Below are 12,549 nucleotides of genomic sequence, written 5' to 3' on the forward strand. Positions count from 1 at the left end.
GCCTAAAGTAGGTCCTAAAGAAATTAGTAAAAGGTTCATATATAGTATGACTTTAAAAAATAATTCTCTTTGTAACCTTAATGGACCTTCATGGTCAGTAAGAGCTTGCTAGGCATCTTTATACCTGGCACAAGTGTCACAATGACATTAATTGGTAGTTTTTTTGTAGTTTCTGAAAGGATTTGGTCATGTATGTATGGGAGGGAAACCTTACTTTTGGACAGAGGGGTTTGTGGGGTTTGTTGAGCATCCGCTCTTTTACCAAAGAGCATGAAAACAAAAAGGTTGGGGAAATTGCATTTATGTCAGAAAAGCACAGTTCTGTTTTCCCCCTCTCCATGGCACATGCCTTAGTGCACGTCCATGTCACCTCTGTGCACTGCTTTGCGTGTGTCTCGCTGCTCAGTGTGAGGAAGGAGTAGTGTAAATCGATAGTAAATGCTGGCCGCCCACTCCGTGCTGGGTTACGCAATAGCTCGTACCGCGTACACAGAGACAAAAAGGGAAAAAGCACACACAGCCTTTACATTCAAAGGCTCTTGCATAATTTTGCTTTTCTACAGCCCAAGAGAGGGGAAAAAAAAAAAAGGGAAATAACAGATGGAGAGACTTGCAGGGTTTTTTCCCTTTTCTCAGACTGAACAGAGGCGAGCTTGTTTAACTTCCATGGACATTTCTAATTGCCCCGTGCTGCCGATAAGCAAGGCAGTCTTGCTTATGCTTGAAAATAAGAATTTTTTCCAGCTTCCATGATGTGGTGCACTTCTCAGGTAATACAAGACAATCTGTTATGAAGTGTTTAAGGCTGAATTGGTTATTTGTTTAGTCATAATGAAAAAGAAAAAGAAGCATCTCACTTCAGCTATTCGATACATGTTGCAAAGTGAAAGAGGAACGAGGAGTAAGTGAAGTTGGATTGCTTTCTCTGACATTAGTTTGAGCTCTTTTTTTTTTTAATCTTTTTTCCTTTCTGAAAAGCAAAATATCTCTCACTGTAATATTTATGTAAAAAGCCAGTTATGTAACTCTCGGCTGCCTTTCGCTTTTGTTACCTCTCTGGACTGTACAGCTCCACTGTTTTTCCTGACGACAGATTGTATTAAAACCTGCAAATCCTGATGAAAGGAAAGAACGACTGGGTGCCCACAGCACAGACTTTAATTTTGAGCCTTTTTAAGGGCTTCAGGCTAGAAGACAATGGATTTGTTTAAGATCTGGTTTTGGCTGGAGGAATTCTTATTGAGTATTTTCTTGTCACAGTGTGCTCTGGAACATCCCTGGCTTCTGCACAGTGTTTCTGCCTCTCTCCTCCTCTCTCTTCTCCCCCTCCCTCCAACTTTTGGATGTATACAATGAAAGCTTTTTCTCTTTTCTCTCCTGACCTTAATGCAAGTGTCAGGTCAGTCTCTGTGTAACAGCAGCAAGTGCAGAAGAACAGTGAAATTGTAGGCTGTGTTGAACTTTAATAATTTCTGTTTTAAGTGATTGATGTCCATAAAGATCCAGAGATTCTTCTAATTAGAATTGGTGGGGATATTTTAAGTTACTTCCATCAAATGCAAGAAAAAGTACATATAGCCCTGCTAAAATAATAATTTAAAAAAAAAGAAAAAATAGGCATTCTTCAGCTTCAAGAAAGGGAAGAAATGGGTCAGTAATAAAGAAAAGTTCATTTTTTCTTTCTTTTCTGTTCATATTACAGGAAGAATTTATTCCTGTAGCTATTGCAACCAATTTATTCCTAGTTGTATCCTCTGAGGATCTGACCTGTTTGTGGTTGTGAGCATTGTGTCAAGGTTTGTTTTCTTCTGCCCTTTATGAATCGTTCTTGTCTGCGTGCACATTCTTGGACAGATTCTTCCCCAGTGTAATGCTACTAATTCTGTTGATATGATGTCAGGAGTCTATTAGGTCAATTCTAAAGTTATAGGGCTCAATCTTCAGTTATTTTAAAGTGTTTTTCTGGCATTAGAAAAGAGCCATAAAATGAGTCTGCCTGTGAATTATGCCCACTTCAGGCATAATAGAAAAAAAATTTTGAAGCTGACATCTTTCAACAGTGATCCCTGAGACAAGCTTTAAATGAAACAGGGTTTTGTGAAAACAGGAAGTGGAATATTTTAAGCTCTGTAAGTATGTTTTTATCTGTGTAAATATATTTCACCAAACTCCTGGGGAGTACACATATATTCAGAAATGTATTGGAACACCTGATTCTGAAACCAGCCCTTGCTTTGGCTCTGGGCAAAGAAAACTTCTGCCTCCATTTGTGTCTCAGCATAGAATCACTTAGGGAATCACAATAGAACAGATATTGTTCTATTGTGCCTTTCAGAAGTATTCTAAACCTATTTTATTAGTTCTTGTGAAATCAGTTCAGATACATAGGGAGAAGGCATTGAACTATTTTGTAGAGGTTAAAAACTTATTTAAATTTCAGGCCTGTGTTGCCACACAGACCAAACTGTGGGCACTAACCATATATAAGATTTAATAACCCTATATAATGTAATGACAATATATAAATGAAAATAACCTTGGTCATCAGATGATTAAATTCTGGAACACTATCCTGTAGGAATTATAGGGCCTGAAAACCTATGTATTTGTAAGGTGTGGCTGAATCAGCATATCCGTAGCAGTTTATAACATGCATGCAGTAGAGGAGAGAACCTCCTTAAAATCCCTTATCCTGGTCCCTCATAGCTGTCAGCCCTTTATAAAATGCTTGGAAGATTTAAATGGTGTAACTTTACAGAGAACATGCTCAGTAATGAGTCCAGTGTTTGACTTAATCAAAAGAGTGATCATTTGTCTTTGAGTGAAAATTACTTTCTGCTTGTCTTTTCAGAGTCTCAGTCTGTAAGTTTTTCATCGGTGCTGATTGCAATGGGAGACTTATTTGGAATTGGTGTACAAAACCTGATAACTTTTAATGGCAGACAAGCAATTTTCCCTCTTAAAGGCATCTGCTTGCTTTTCAGTTACTGAGACATTTCTCTGCGTGTCACTGGGTTACCCCTAACTTCCCAGGTCTTCAGTCCCCAGCTTTGCTTTGTATGCTTGGGTGGGCTGCTATCAAGACACTAACCTTCCTTAATGGTCAAACAAACATTTAATTATTTCCTGAGTATTTTCTCGTTTAAAAAGGGAAAAGCCCTTGTAAATGCCTGCTGCTAAAACTCTGGTTATATATGCACGGTTGAACAGCAACCAGAACGAGGGAATTTTGTGTGTTCTGCAGAATGGAAATCTAATTTTAATTTATGGAGGAGAGGGTGATTTGACTTGACCAGATGCTAGACATGCAACCTGTGAAACTTCTGTCTGCCTAAATTCATAGGCAAAATAGGCAAAAGGGATGGTTTGAACAGTTTCTCAAATGAGATGTTAATATTCAGTTTTAATGAATAAGTCTTCACTTCACAACTTAAAAAGACTCTGCTATTTTATTTTTAAACATAAGCTGTTTGAGTCCTGTCTCTGTGAAGATCTGTGCCTTAGTTTTCTTAAATTCAAGTTTGTTATTTTAGAGAAAAGGTTAAATATGAACCCTAAAGATTTTAAAACAGCAACAAAAATGAAAAGAGCTCTACATTAATTTTTATTTCAAAATTTCATTATTTCTCTTCCCTGACACATACTTAGGGTTGGGTATTTTTGAAAAATAGCTAGCTAAATTATTTTGCTGTATCCAGCAATGTGCTGAATTAGCTATGGTAGGCTTTTTATCTAGCAATTATTCTGCAAGGTTTCCTTCCTCCCTCCCTCCCTCCCTCCCTCCCTTCCTCAGAACAGTCGTTTTTGCAACTCTCACACTTTGGTTGAAGTTTATGACAATTTTGTGTCCTTCACTATCAGTAATTCATTGCTAGCACCTTCAGTAGTTCCACTGGTCTTTTTGCCTTGCAGAAGTCCCTAGAAAATGCTGCAAGAAGCAATGTTTTTGGAGTAATTGTAACAGAACTATCAGGCCTAGCTGCACTGAATGTTCCTGCCGCCCTCCTTTTCAAGTCTGTTATCTTCCACATTCACAGCAAACAGCACAGCTGGCTCATTTCTCCTGGAGAGAACCCGGAGCTCTTGCCCCTGCTGTTTAACCCCTGCGTGCAGGTGGGCTGTGACACCTGCGGGGAAGGGTCACCCGAGTCCAGCAGGGTGGAGGAGCTGTGGGCATGTGTGCAGTGCTGCGAGCAGGGCCAGCACCTAGCTGCTCCTGCATTTGCCTCTGTGCCGTGGGTAATGTCTTCGTGCTGGCACCAAAGGAAGCAAGGGCTCTGCTTGGGCTGAGCGCCTCCATCAGGGAGCCCCAGGAGGGGATGCTCCGTGCTGTGCTGTCTGTCAGAACCCCTGTGGCGAAGGAGAGCATCCTTGTTTGCTCATGGATTTGTTCCCTGGATGTCTGGTCTCATCGCTGCCAGCTACTGAATGCTCATGGCTTGCGTGGGGAGGATGTTTAAGCTCTCTTCACTTTGTTGATGCAGAGGCTTAAAAACAACTCTTTAAGAAGTGACCTTGAATATCTGTAGTAGAAGAGAGCAGGGAGCTGGACTTGATGATCTGGAAAGTGTGCTTCAGGGTAAAATCTTGTAAAAAAACCTAAATATTTCAGTTAGTTCAGTTTCTGTGGGGACTCGGTTTGAGGTATTACTTCATAATTTCAACCGAAGAAACCTCTGACTTGTGTGACTTTTTGGACACGTGATGAAAGTCACCCCTTTAGGGAAGTTCTGGCAGAGATGAGATACAAAGAGAGTTTGTGTGTGTAAGCAGCTGAGAGGATTGCTCGTTCCTGAGTTTGTGCTGATTTATATGTGACTGGTTGCAGCAGAATAGATGGACTGGCTGCTCTGACTGCACTGTGAATGAGAGAAAAATACACTCAGTTGATAACGTTTTAAATCAAAATAAATAATGACGCTCTCCTTCATGGAAGGATTGTGAAAAGATATTAACAGAAGACAGTGCAGAAAGCATCTGAAACCACCTTTTTCTATAGTTCCCACTACATATATTTCTTAAACTGTTTTTCTCTTCACATTTTTTTATTAAATATCTTGGTTGCCCTCACCCCCTTACACCACTGGAACAAAAAAATGAAAAAGTTTCAATCCCATCTTCTACGTTCCATCCAAATATACATTCCTGATCAGAAAGCGTCAATTGCCGCTGAGGCTGGAAATGGCCTGTTCTGCTTTGAGGAAGGGGGAGGCAGATAACTAATGGTTGCTCAGGCTGTCATGTTTCTGAGAATCAGCTGTTTTTTCTTTATACTGCAAAGATTAAACAAAGAATGTTAAACATTTCCCAGTTTAGCATTTATAATGGAAAGCGGCTGTAGGGCCACAGCTTGCTGCTGCAAGGGCAGACATTCATACGAGGAGTTCTTAAAAAGGCTTTTATTTCCTTTGAAGGCCTGTCCAGCCTCCCAGCCCGGCCGCTGTGCTTTGCAATCAGGTGGAGACAGCTTTAAATTTTTACTTTCATTAAGTAGGAGCTAATTTATGTTTGGAAATGAAAGTTAAAACATCTCAACCATCTGCAAAGTGGAGGAGGAAGCAGTGGGTTTCTTTAACTTTTCAAATTTCTACAATCCTTTTTCACATCAACAGGCAAGCAAAAATTATCTTTCAGAGCTCCTATTAGTAATAATACATAGTATTAATGATCCAATTTCTTAGCTTCAGTTCTTTGTCTTAGTTTCTAAGATATACCTGTTGGGTAAGTTCAGTCACCTTTATACTTGTATCCAGCTCAGGAGTTTAGAAACAAAAAGTTGTAGTCTGAAGTGCAGCAAAATCAAATTTTTTGACCTCCAGACAGCCTAACTTTTTCTGTACCATTTCATTAGAGGTTAAGTGGAGCACTCTGACTTTCTGTTTGTCACAGTAAAGACAAAGAACACTTAAGGCTGACTGGTGAATAAAAAGAAAAAAAAAGGGGGAATGACATTTTTTCTATACTGTCATTGCATATACTTCTATCATGTATGTTTATCACCCTTTCTTATTTTTCAGTTTTACTTGAACAGTTTATAGTAGAGAAAAATAAATTGTTCAGTCTTTCTTAGTTAAGAATTTCACTATTATGCTAATATGTATCTTATTTCCTGTCAGAATGAAATAAGTGTCATTACAGTTAGTTGGGTTTTATTAAAAGAGCAGCTAAAAATGTCCTTTGCCTGCCTCTCCATTGGCTAGTTTTCAAAAATACAGTAGTCCTCTGTCATCTCATAGGGACAAGATCTAAACTTCTTATATAATTAAACCATTTTCAGAAAAAAATATTTCTGGTTTCTTGTATAAACTGTAAGCACCATAAAGAAATCAGATATCCATTTTTTGCCTTCTTCAGCCTGCCGGCAAGTAGATTTTGTCTAAACAAAATAGCTTTGTACTCAGCTGTCACAAACATTTGTGTATTACTTGGATGTCTACATGTGTAATTTCATTTGCCTCCTTCAGTAGCTTAAAAATGTTTGTAGATGCTTGCCCACCTTTTAATTTCTTAAGGCAAGCTTTTTGCTATGATTTTTTTTAATAACTCAAAGTTTGGGTATAAAAAATATTTCAATCTTCTTGTGATTACATTTCTTACAGAATGTTGGAATTTTTGGACTGTGCATCTGTTTAGGCACGTGGAGAAAGACAAGACTGAGATCATGTAAGTCATGAAACTGAGGGTGAATAATCCATACTTTGTTCTTTCATAATTTTTTCAATTTATACCCAGATGCAAGTAATAAACCAAAATGAAGAAAAAAATCAACTAGTTAGCTTTTATTTTAAAGTGATTAATGAAAAGCAAAGTTCAAATGAGGCCACAAATCCTGGTGGTGCACAATGGGTTGATTTATTTTGTAAATAGACCATGGATAATTAACCATAAAACAAAACTTTTCTTTTTTTTTTCTTTTTCTTTTCTTTTTTTTTTTTCTTTTTAAATTGCATAATGACACTGGTTTCTTTTAGTTGCTGTGAGTTGCACAGAGGGATAACGACTTATTCACAACTGGTTACAACTAGTTACAGCCAAGAAAAGAAAAATCCCAGAGCAAAGAGAAGAAGAAGGCTGTTAAATCCCTACTGCACTTGCAGTTTCACAGTGAGGCATTTGCTAGTGGCCACAGACTGGGAAAAGCCAGAGTAGATATTTACAGACTCTAATGGCGCTTGCCGTGTTGTCCCATGCTTTGGCTCAAAACTCACAAGAAGAAGACAGCTCCTGCAGCTGGCCTTGTAGTCCACAATTTTGCATTGACTTCTAAATAGAATTATTTGTGCTTTGTTGCAAGTTTCCATTATGTGTCTTCTTACTCTGACACTGAGGGAAGAGTCTTCTGGATAGTCATAGTCTGACTTGCTGCCAAGTCCTCTTGTGAGCCAGAGAATGATGCTAGCTTTTCAGATATGTGATATGAGAAAACTGTCTGCCCAACATCCCCAAAATTTGTCTCTTCATAATCCACAGTCATCTGTGGAAGGGATCTCTGATGCCCAAGAAGGAGAAGGTCCAATTTGTTGTGAAAGTACATTCACTTCTAATTAAAACTACCAGCTGGGATTACAGCCCTGGAGATTGTAAATAAAGTAGAGCATGAGACGTTCAGATTATAATATGGCCACTTTTGTGGTGGTTTGTATTAGTTGCCAGTACTTAGATTTGCTCATCTCATGCCAATTTATTAGAGTGAAGAGAAGGATCATGTAGGTAACAGTCAATATGCAAAAGGTTGGAGTTGCCACACAGCAACTGACTATGGACACCTTAACTTGCTCTCACATGCCACGTGTACCTTAAAATGCTTTTGACTGTATTTGTAAGACCTGCAATTCACACAAAGCTAAAATCTGTGTTCATGTTTCCTGTTGGTGCAGCTGTACTGTGTTTCACAGATGGTGACTCTAAGGGACTTGCAAAAAGCCATCCTCACTCCAAACAATGGCCTGGGCAGGCAGAGGTAGTGGGTAAAAGTGATTATCACTGGTATTGTTTTAGCTATGCTGACTCAGGTTGTTACAGCAAGGTTACAGACTGGTGTTGGTAAGAGTTCTATCCGACCCTGATTTGTGGGCATGCGATTTCTTCTGCAAATATTGAGAATTTCTTTGTCAGAATGTACTGCGAGACTGAGGAGAGGAGAAGCAGATTATTAATGTCTGACCATCACCTCCACCTGCTTGAGCTTAGTGCAGATAACTGGGAAGAAGGGTTCTGTGTTTTTAATCTAGACCCCAGTTACAAGGCAGGATCTTAGATCAGTGCTTTGAACTCACAACTAGAGAACTGATGAGTTGCCACTGTGTTGCTGACACTGGTAACTACAACACATGGGCTGCCACTTGTAAGCTGCTTTTAGGCCAAAGAGTCAATTTAAAATAGTATTTAGTTTGAGCAAGAGGCTTCTGTTGTGGGAGGGAGTCATGCTGGGGGCAACATTAGCATTGTACTTAAAAGCAACATTGCAGTGAAGACAAGACCCCAAAAATAAGTTAATTCTCCAAGGCTCAATACAGTCTTTGGCTTCTCTACAGGTCCTCTTGGATGGGAAGCCAGCCAAGGTCCACTGTGGTAGTGCTAAAAGGATGAGCCTGGCCCATGGCATTCCCCTTGAAACTGCTTTTTGTTAGGCTTGTGCTTCTGGGAAGTGTGGCAATGTATGGAATCTGCTACTTACTGTTTATGGGTTAGACCTTGATTTTATTGACTAACAGAGTCCTTGTATCTTGTGACCATCTTTTTCTGTGCTTTGCATCATGCCAAAGAGACAGGGGAGTGGTGTTGGCATGTCTTTGTATGAATAGGTCTGTCATTAAATATTTGAAATAGAAACATCTGAAATAGATCTTGCCTGAGAAGAACAATGGGATAACTAGAGAAAGCCAGTTTTCTCCAAATTTGCTTTTGGGGCTGGGAGTTTTAAGCAAAGAAAGAAAGAAAGAAAGAAAGAAAAAGAAAGAAAGAAAGAAAGAAAGAAAGAAAGAAAGAAAGAAAGAAAGAAAGAAAGAAAGAAAGAAAGAAAGAAAGAAAGAAAGAAAGAAAGAAAGAAAGAAAGAAAGAAAGAAAGAAAGAAAGAAAGAACAAAGAGAGCAGGTTAGTGCATGGGCTTAAAAACAACAAACCCAGGGAGGCGTGAAGGGAGACACAAGGAAAGTTAAAAGAGAAGAGTGGAGGGATGCTTAGCAGAGGGAGGGGTTTTCTTGTTTGTTTGTTTGTTTGTTTTAATAACTAAGACCAGCTAAGGGAGAGGGAAGCTGCTGGTAAAAGGATTGAAAGTCTTTGTTCAGAAGAGGCACTGTTTTGTAAAGGGAACCTTTTTCACTTGATGTGGGTCTAGCCCAAGGACCATTGACTGCTAGTGGTGAGGATGCTGAGGCACGGACATGCATTTGGGTATTTCTCGTCTTCTGTGGTCTCTAAATCTGTATTTTTATTTTGTGCAGGTTGAGGATTCAGTCATCTTCCTTAGGCAGTTCCTCTGAAATTCTACTGTTAGGAAAGGGTTACAGGCAGCCTTTGCTGCAGGCACACACAAGATGAAGGGCAGGGTTTTCAATTCCTTTCAGACTGTGGAAAGTGTCAGCACATGGGTCCAGTATGCAGAACACAAATTCAACAGTCTGCTTGGTGTGCAACAGGAAAAGCTCTGTTAGAATAAATTGTAGTTCAAGCTTTTGAACAAGCCTTTGTGTTTTTCTCCTGTGCTAATAACCTATTGGTGAGGATATGCAAGCCAAACTCCTTTTATTTTAGCCACTCTTATCTCCTCCCAAGTACCTCTCCCCAAATCTAATACCTAAAAACTCCACAAGAAAGTTAATCCCAACAGTTTTCCCCAAGATTTTGCCCATCTCAACCTTGCCAAGTGTGTGGCATCTGATGTTGTAGTAGGCAGGTTCAAGTTCTGATGCTTTCATGGGGAACTAAGCAGTACAGTTGTTTGAATACTTCTCCAAGCACTACATTCAGAAATTCACTTTATAAGAAACAAAAATTTTTTGGTTCTCACTGATATTCTGACCATGTTACAGAAACCCCTCACCAAATGACATGGGAGACAACCACTTCCTGTAAGCACCTCAGTGCTGAAACAGCCAGGGGTGACTGGGAATGATGGGCTGGGCTTCAGCTCTCCTTCTGGTCTTCCTAAAGGAACAATTTCATGTGTTGGCACTCCTGCTGCTATCTGATCTGGGTGAAAGCCCTCAGTTCTTCCCTGTTTAGGCTAAGACTTGTCTTATAGTTTCAGTCAAGCTTCACATGACTTCATGGTATTTTGCATTTTAGTAATTTGCAAATGTATGAACAGTGATCAAGAGCCTTCTTGGCAGGTAAAGCAAACAGTTAAAAGAATTTTAGATGTTAAATATCTTATTAATCCCATCTACTCTTACATTCTTCTACTGGTTAAGTTTGAGGTTAAAGGGCAGAGCAGAAACAACTGATATTCCCCTCCTTTCTCCTCACTTCAGATTCTTCTGTAGGAGTAGGACAGTCTGTGACTCTCAGTCTGCTGCTTTAACCTGCTCAGAACTGCTTCTGATACTTCCCCAAATGGCAGCAGTAATGAATGGTACTTGACCCAGCAAGATGTGTGTTAGTTATTACATAACTGGCTGTCTGAAAAAGCCTCTTACCTTTCCTACATCAGTAAGCTCCACCAGCTCTTGGACAAGAGCAGCATATCAGCTGGATTCTTAATAATAATTAGATTGTCACTGATATATTGGTAGTATTGCAGAGGTATCACAAGCTTCTGAGGCTCACTAAAGTGTACTGAAGGTCTGGACTAAAAGTATTAAAAAATAGATACTAGTATTCTCTTTGTGTGCAAATACTAGTTCATTTAAAAAAAATACTTCCAGGATTCTTATTTGTTTTTTCTATTCATATTTCCAGATAAAGCTTTTTGGCATTTGTGGAGCAGAAATGCATTTGTTTCAAACTTTTATTTCAAAAATGTATTTAATGTTCTAATATAAAATTTAAATCAAAACTGAGAGTAGCTATCAAAACAAAATTATTTTGTCAAAACAACACTCAATTGATTGAAATGATTTTTTATTTTTGTTTCGTTGGTAACTTTGCAATGCAGTGTTTAATTCAACTGTGAAACAAAAGCAAATTTCAAAGTCTAGTTATCCTGTGAAGCAAAAATATTGGGTTGTGTCTGGGCTATTCTAGATGGTGCTTAAAGGAGTGCTTCTTTAGAATTCTACCGAATCTTTTTAATAAAGAAAAATAATAAAAAGTGTGAGGACACAACAGGACGAGAGTAAGGAGGCCTCAAGCTGTGCCAGGGTTCAAGGTGGACCTTGGAACAATTTTTTCACTGAAAAGGTTGTAAAGCATTGCAGTGGGCTGCCCAGGGAAGTGGTGGGGCCACCGTCCCTGAAAGCACACTCAAAGAGCAACTGAATGTGGCACTTAATGCTGTGGTTTAGTTGGCACGGTGGTGTTGAGTCAAAGGTTGGACTCGATGATCTTGGAGGTCTTTTCCCACCTAAATATTTCTCAGACCCTTAGACTATGCTGAAATCTTCTTGTATTGATGTTATTCTATCTTTGTTCAGTAACAGTTGATCAGAATCCATCTCTCTAACTGTATGTAGATCTCCCCTGGAAATGTATTCTGTGTTTCTGCTCAGCAAATTGGGAAGTCTCTGATACTGTGTCAGCTCTCCTGACTGCCATCTCTGTGGGCTGGTTACAAATCCGATTCTGGGTGCCCATCTGAGTCCAGCTGCTTGCAAAGGGAGCAAACAGTTGAAGGTAATGACAGTGTGAGTGTAAAGCTAATATTAGTTAATATTAGTGTATTCTCTTTATTTGTTACTTCTTAGATTTGATTTAAAAGGGACCTTCCCTTAGAAGAACACATTCTGGTTATTGCTTTGCATCTTTTCTTATCCTGTATAACACCCATAACACATTATCTATTTTTCTTCCTCATGTAGAGGCTGTATACTTAAATAGTGAAATTCTTCTGGCAGCAGTCTTGTCAAGGGCCACAATGTGGTAGATGCCTTGGGGACATTTTACTTTATAGATTACTGCTTCGTCTAAGTTTAAATTCTTCAGGATTGGCCTAAATCAGTTTCAGTGAGAGCACTCCACAAAAGAAAAACATGAATATAAGGGGGGTGTGTTAGACACATAAGGGCAAGGGTGAAGATTAAAAGCACAGAAAATGGTTAAGAATTGTTCTCTTGCTGGAAAATGTAAAGCATCTGACCTTGTCTGAACAGTGTGATGATCCGCATTTTTCGAAGGACTGAGCTGCTTAACCCACTTGTGATACCTTGGTTATTCAGCTCTGTCTGCCTTGAGCATGGATAGATACAATGAGTTTGTATTCCTTGAAAACATCAGCAGTGCAACTTCTGTAAGTTTGGGATAGATCAGTGAACAATTGATCACCCATTCAATAGAAGTTGTGGTTCTGCTAACTTTGGAGTTCTCACTCCCATTAGAGGTAAACAGAAGGTGACAAAGTAATACCAATTGAACATTTTTTTTCCCATTCATTTGACCACCTAACCTATTGTT

General features: G+C 39.2%; 1 protein-coding gene across 1 annotated transcript in view; it reads left to right on the forward strand.

Moving 5' to 3' along the window:
• Positions 1-6,597: 6,597 nt before the first annotated feature.
• ZBTB20 (zinc finger and BTB domain containing 20) overlaps positions 6,598-12,549 on the forward strand; it is a 230,198-nt gene continuing 224,246 nt past the window's right edge. Inside the window, exon 1 of the transcript XR_009114160.1 lies at positions 6,598-6,663. The gene's annotated coding sequence lies outside the window, so the exon portion shown is untranslated. The remainder of the gene's footprint in view (positions 6,664-12,549) is intronic.

The sequence above is a fragment of the Melospiza georgiana genome, chromosome 2, assembly GCF_028018845.1.
Source record: "Melospiza georgiana isolate bMelGeo1 chromosome 2, bMelGeo1.pri, whole genome shotgun sequence".
In the NCBI taxonomy this organism is placed as follows: domain Eukaryota; kingdom Metazoa; phylum Chordata; class Aves; order Passeriformes; family Passerellidae; genus Melospiza; species Melospiza georgiana.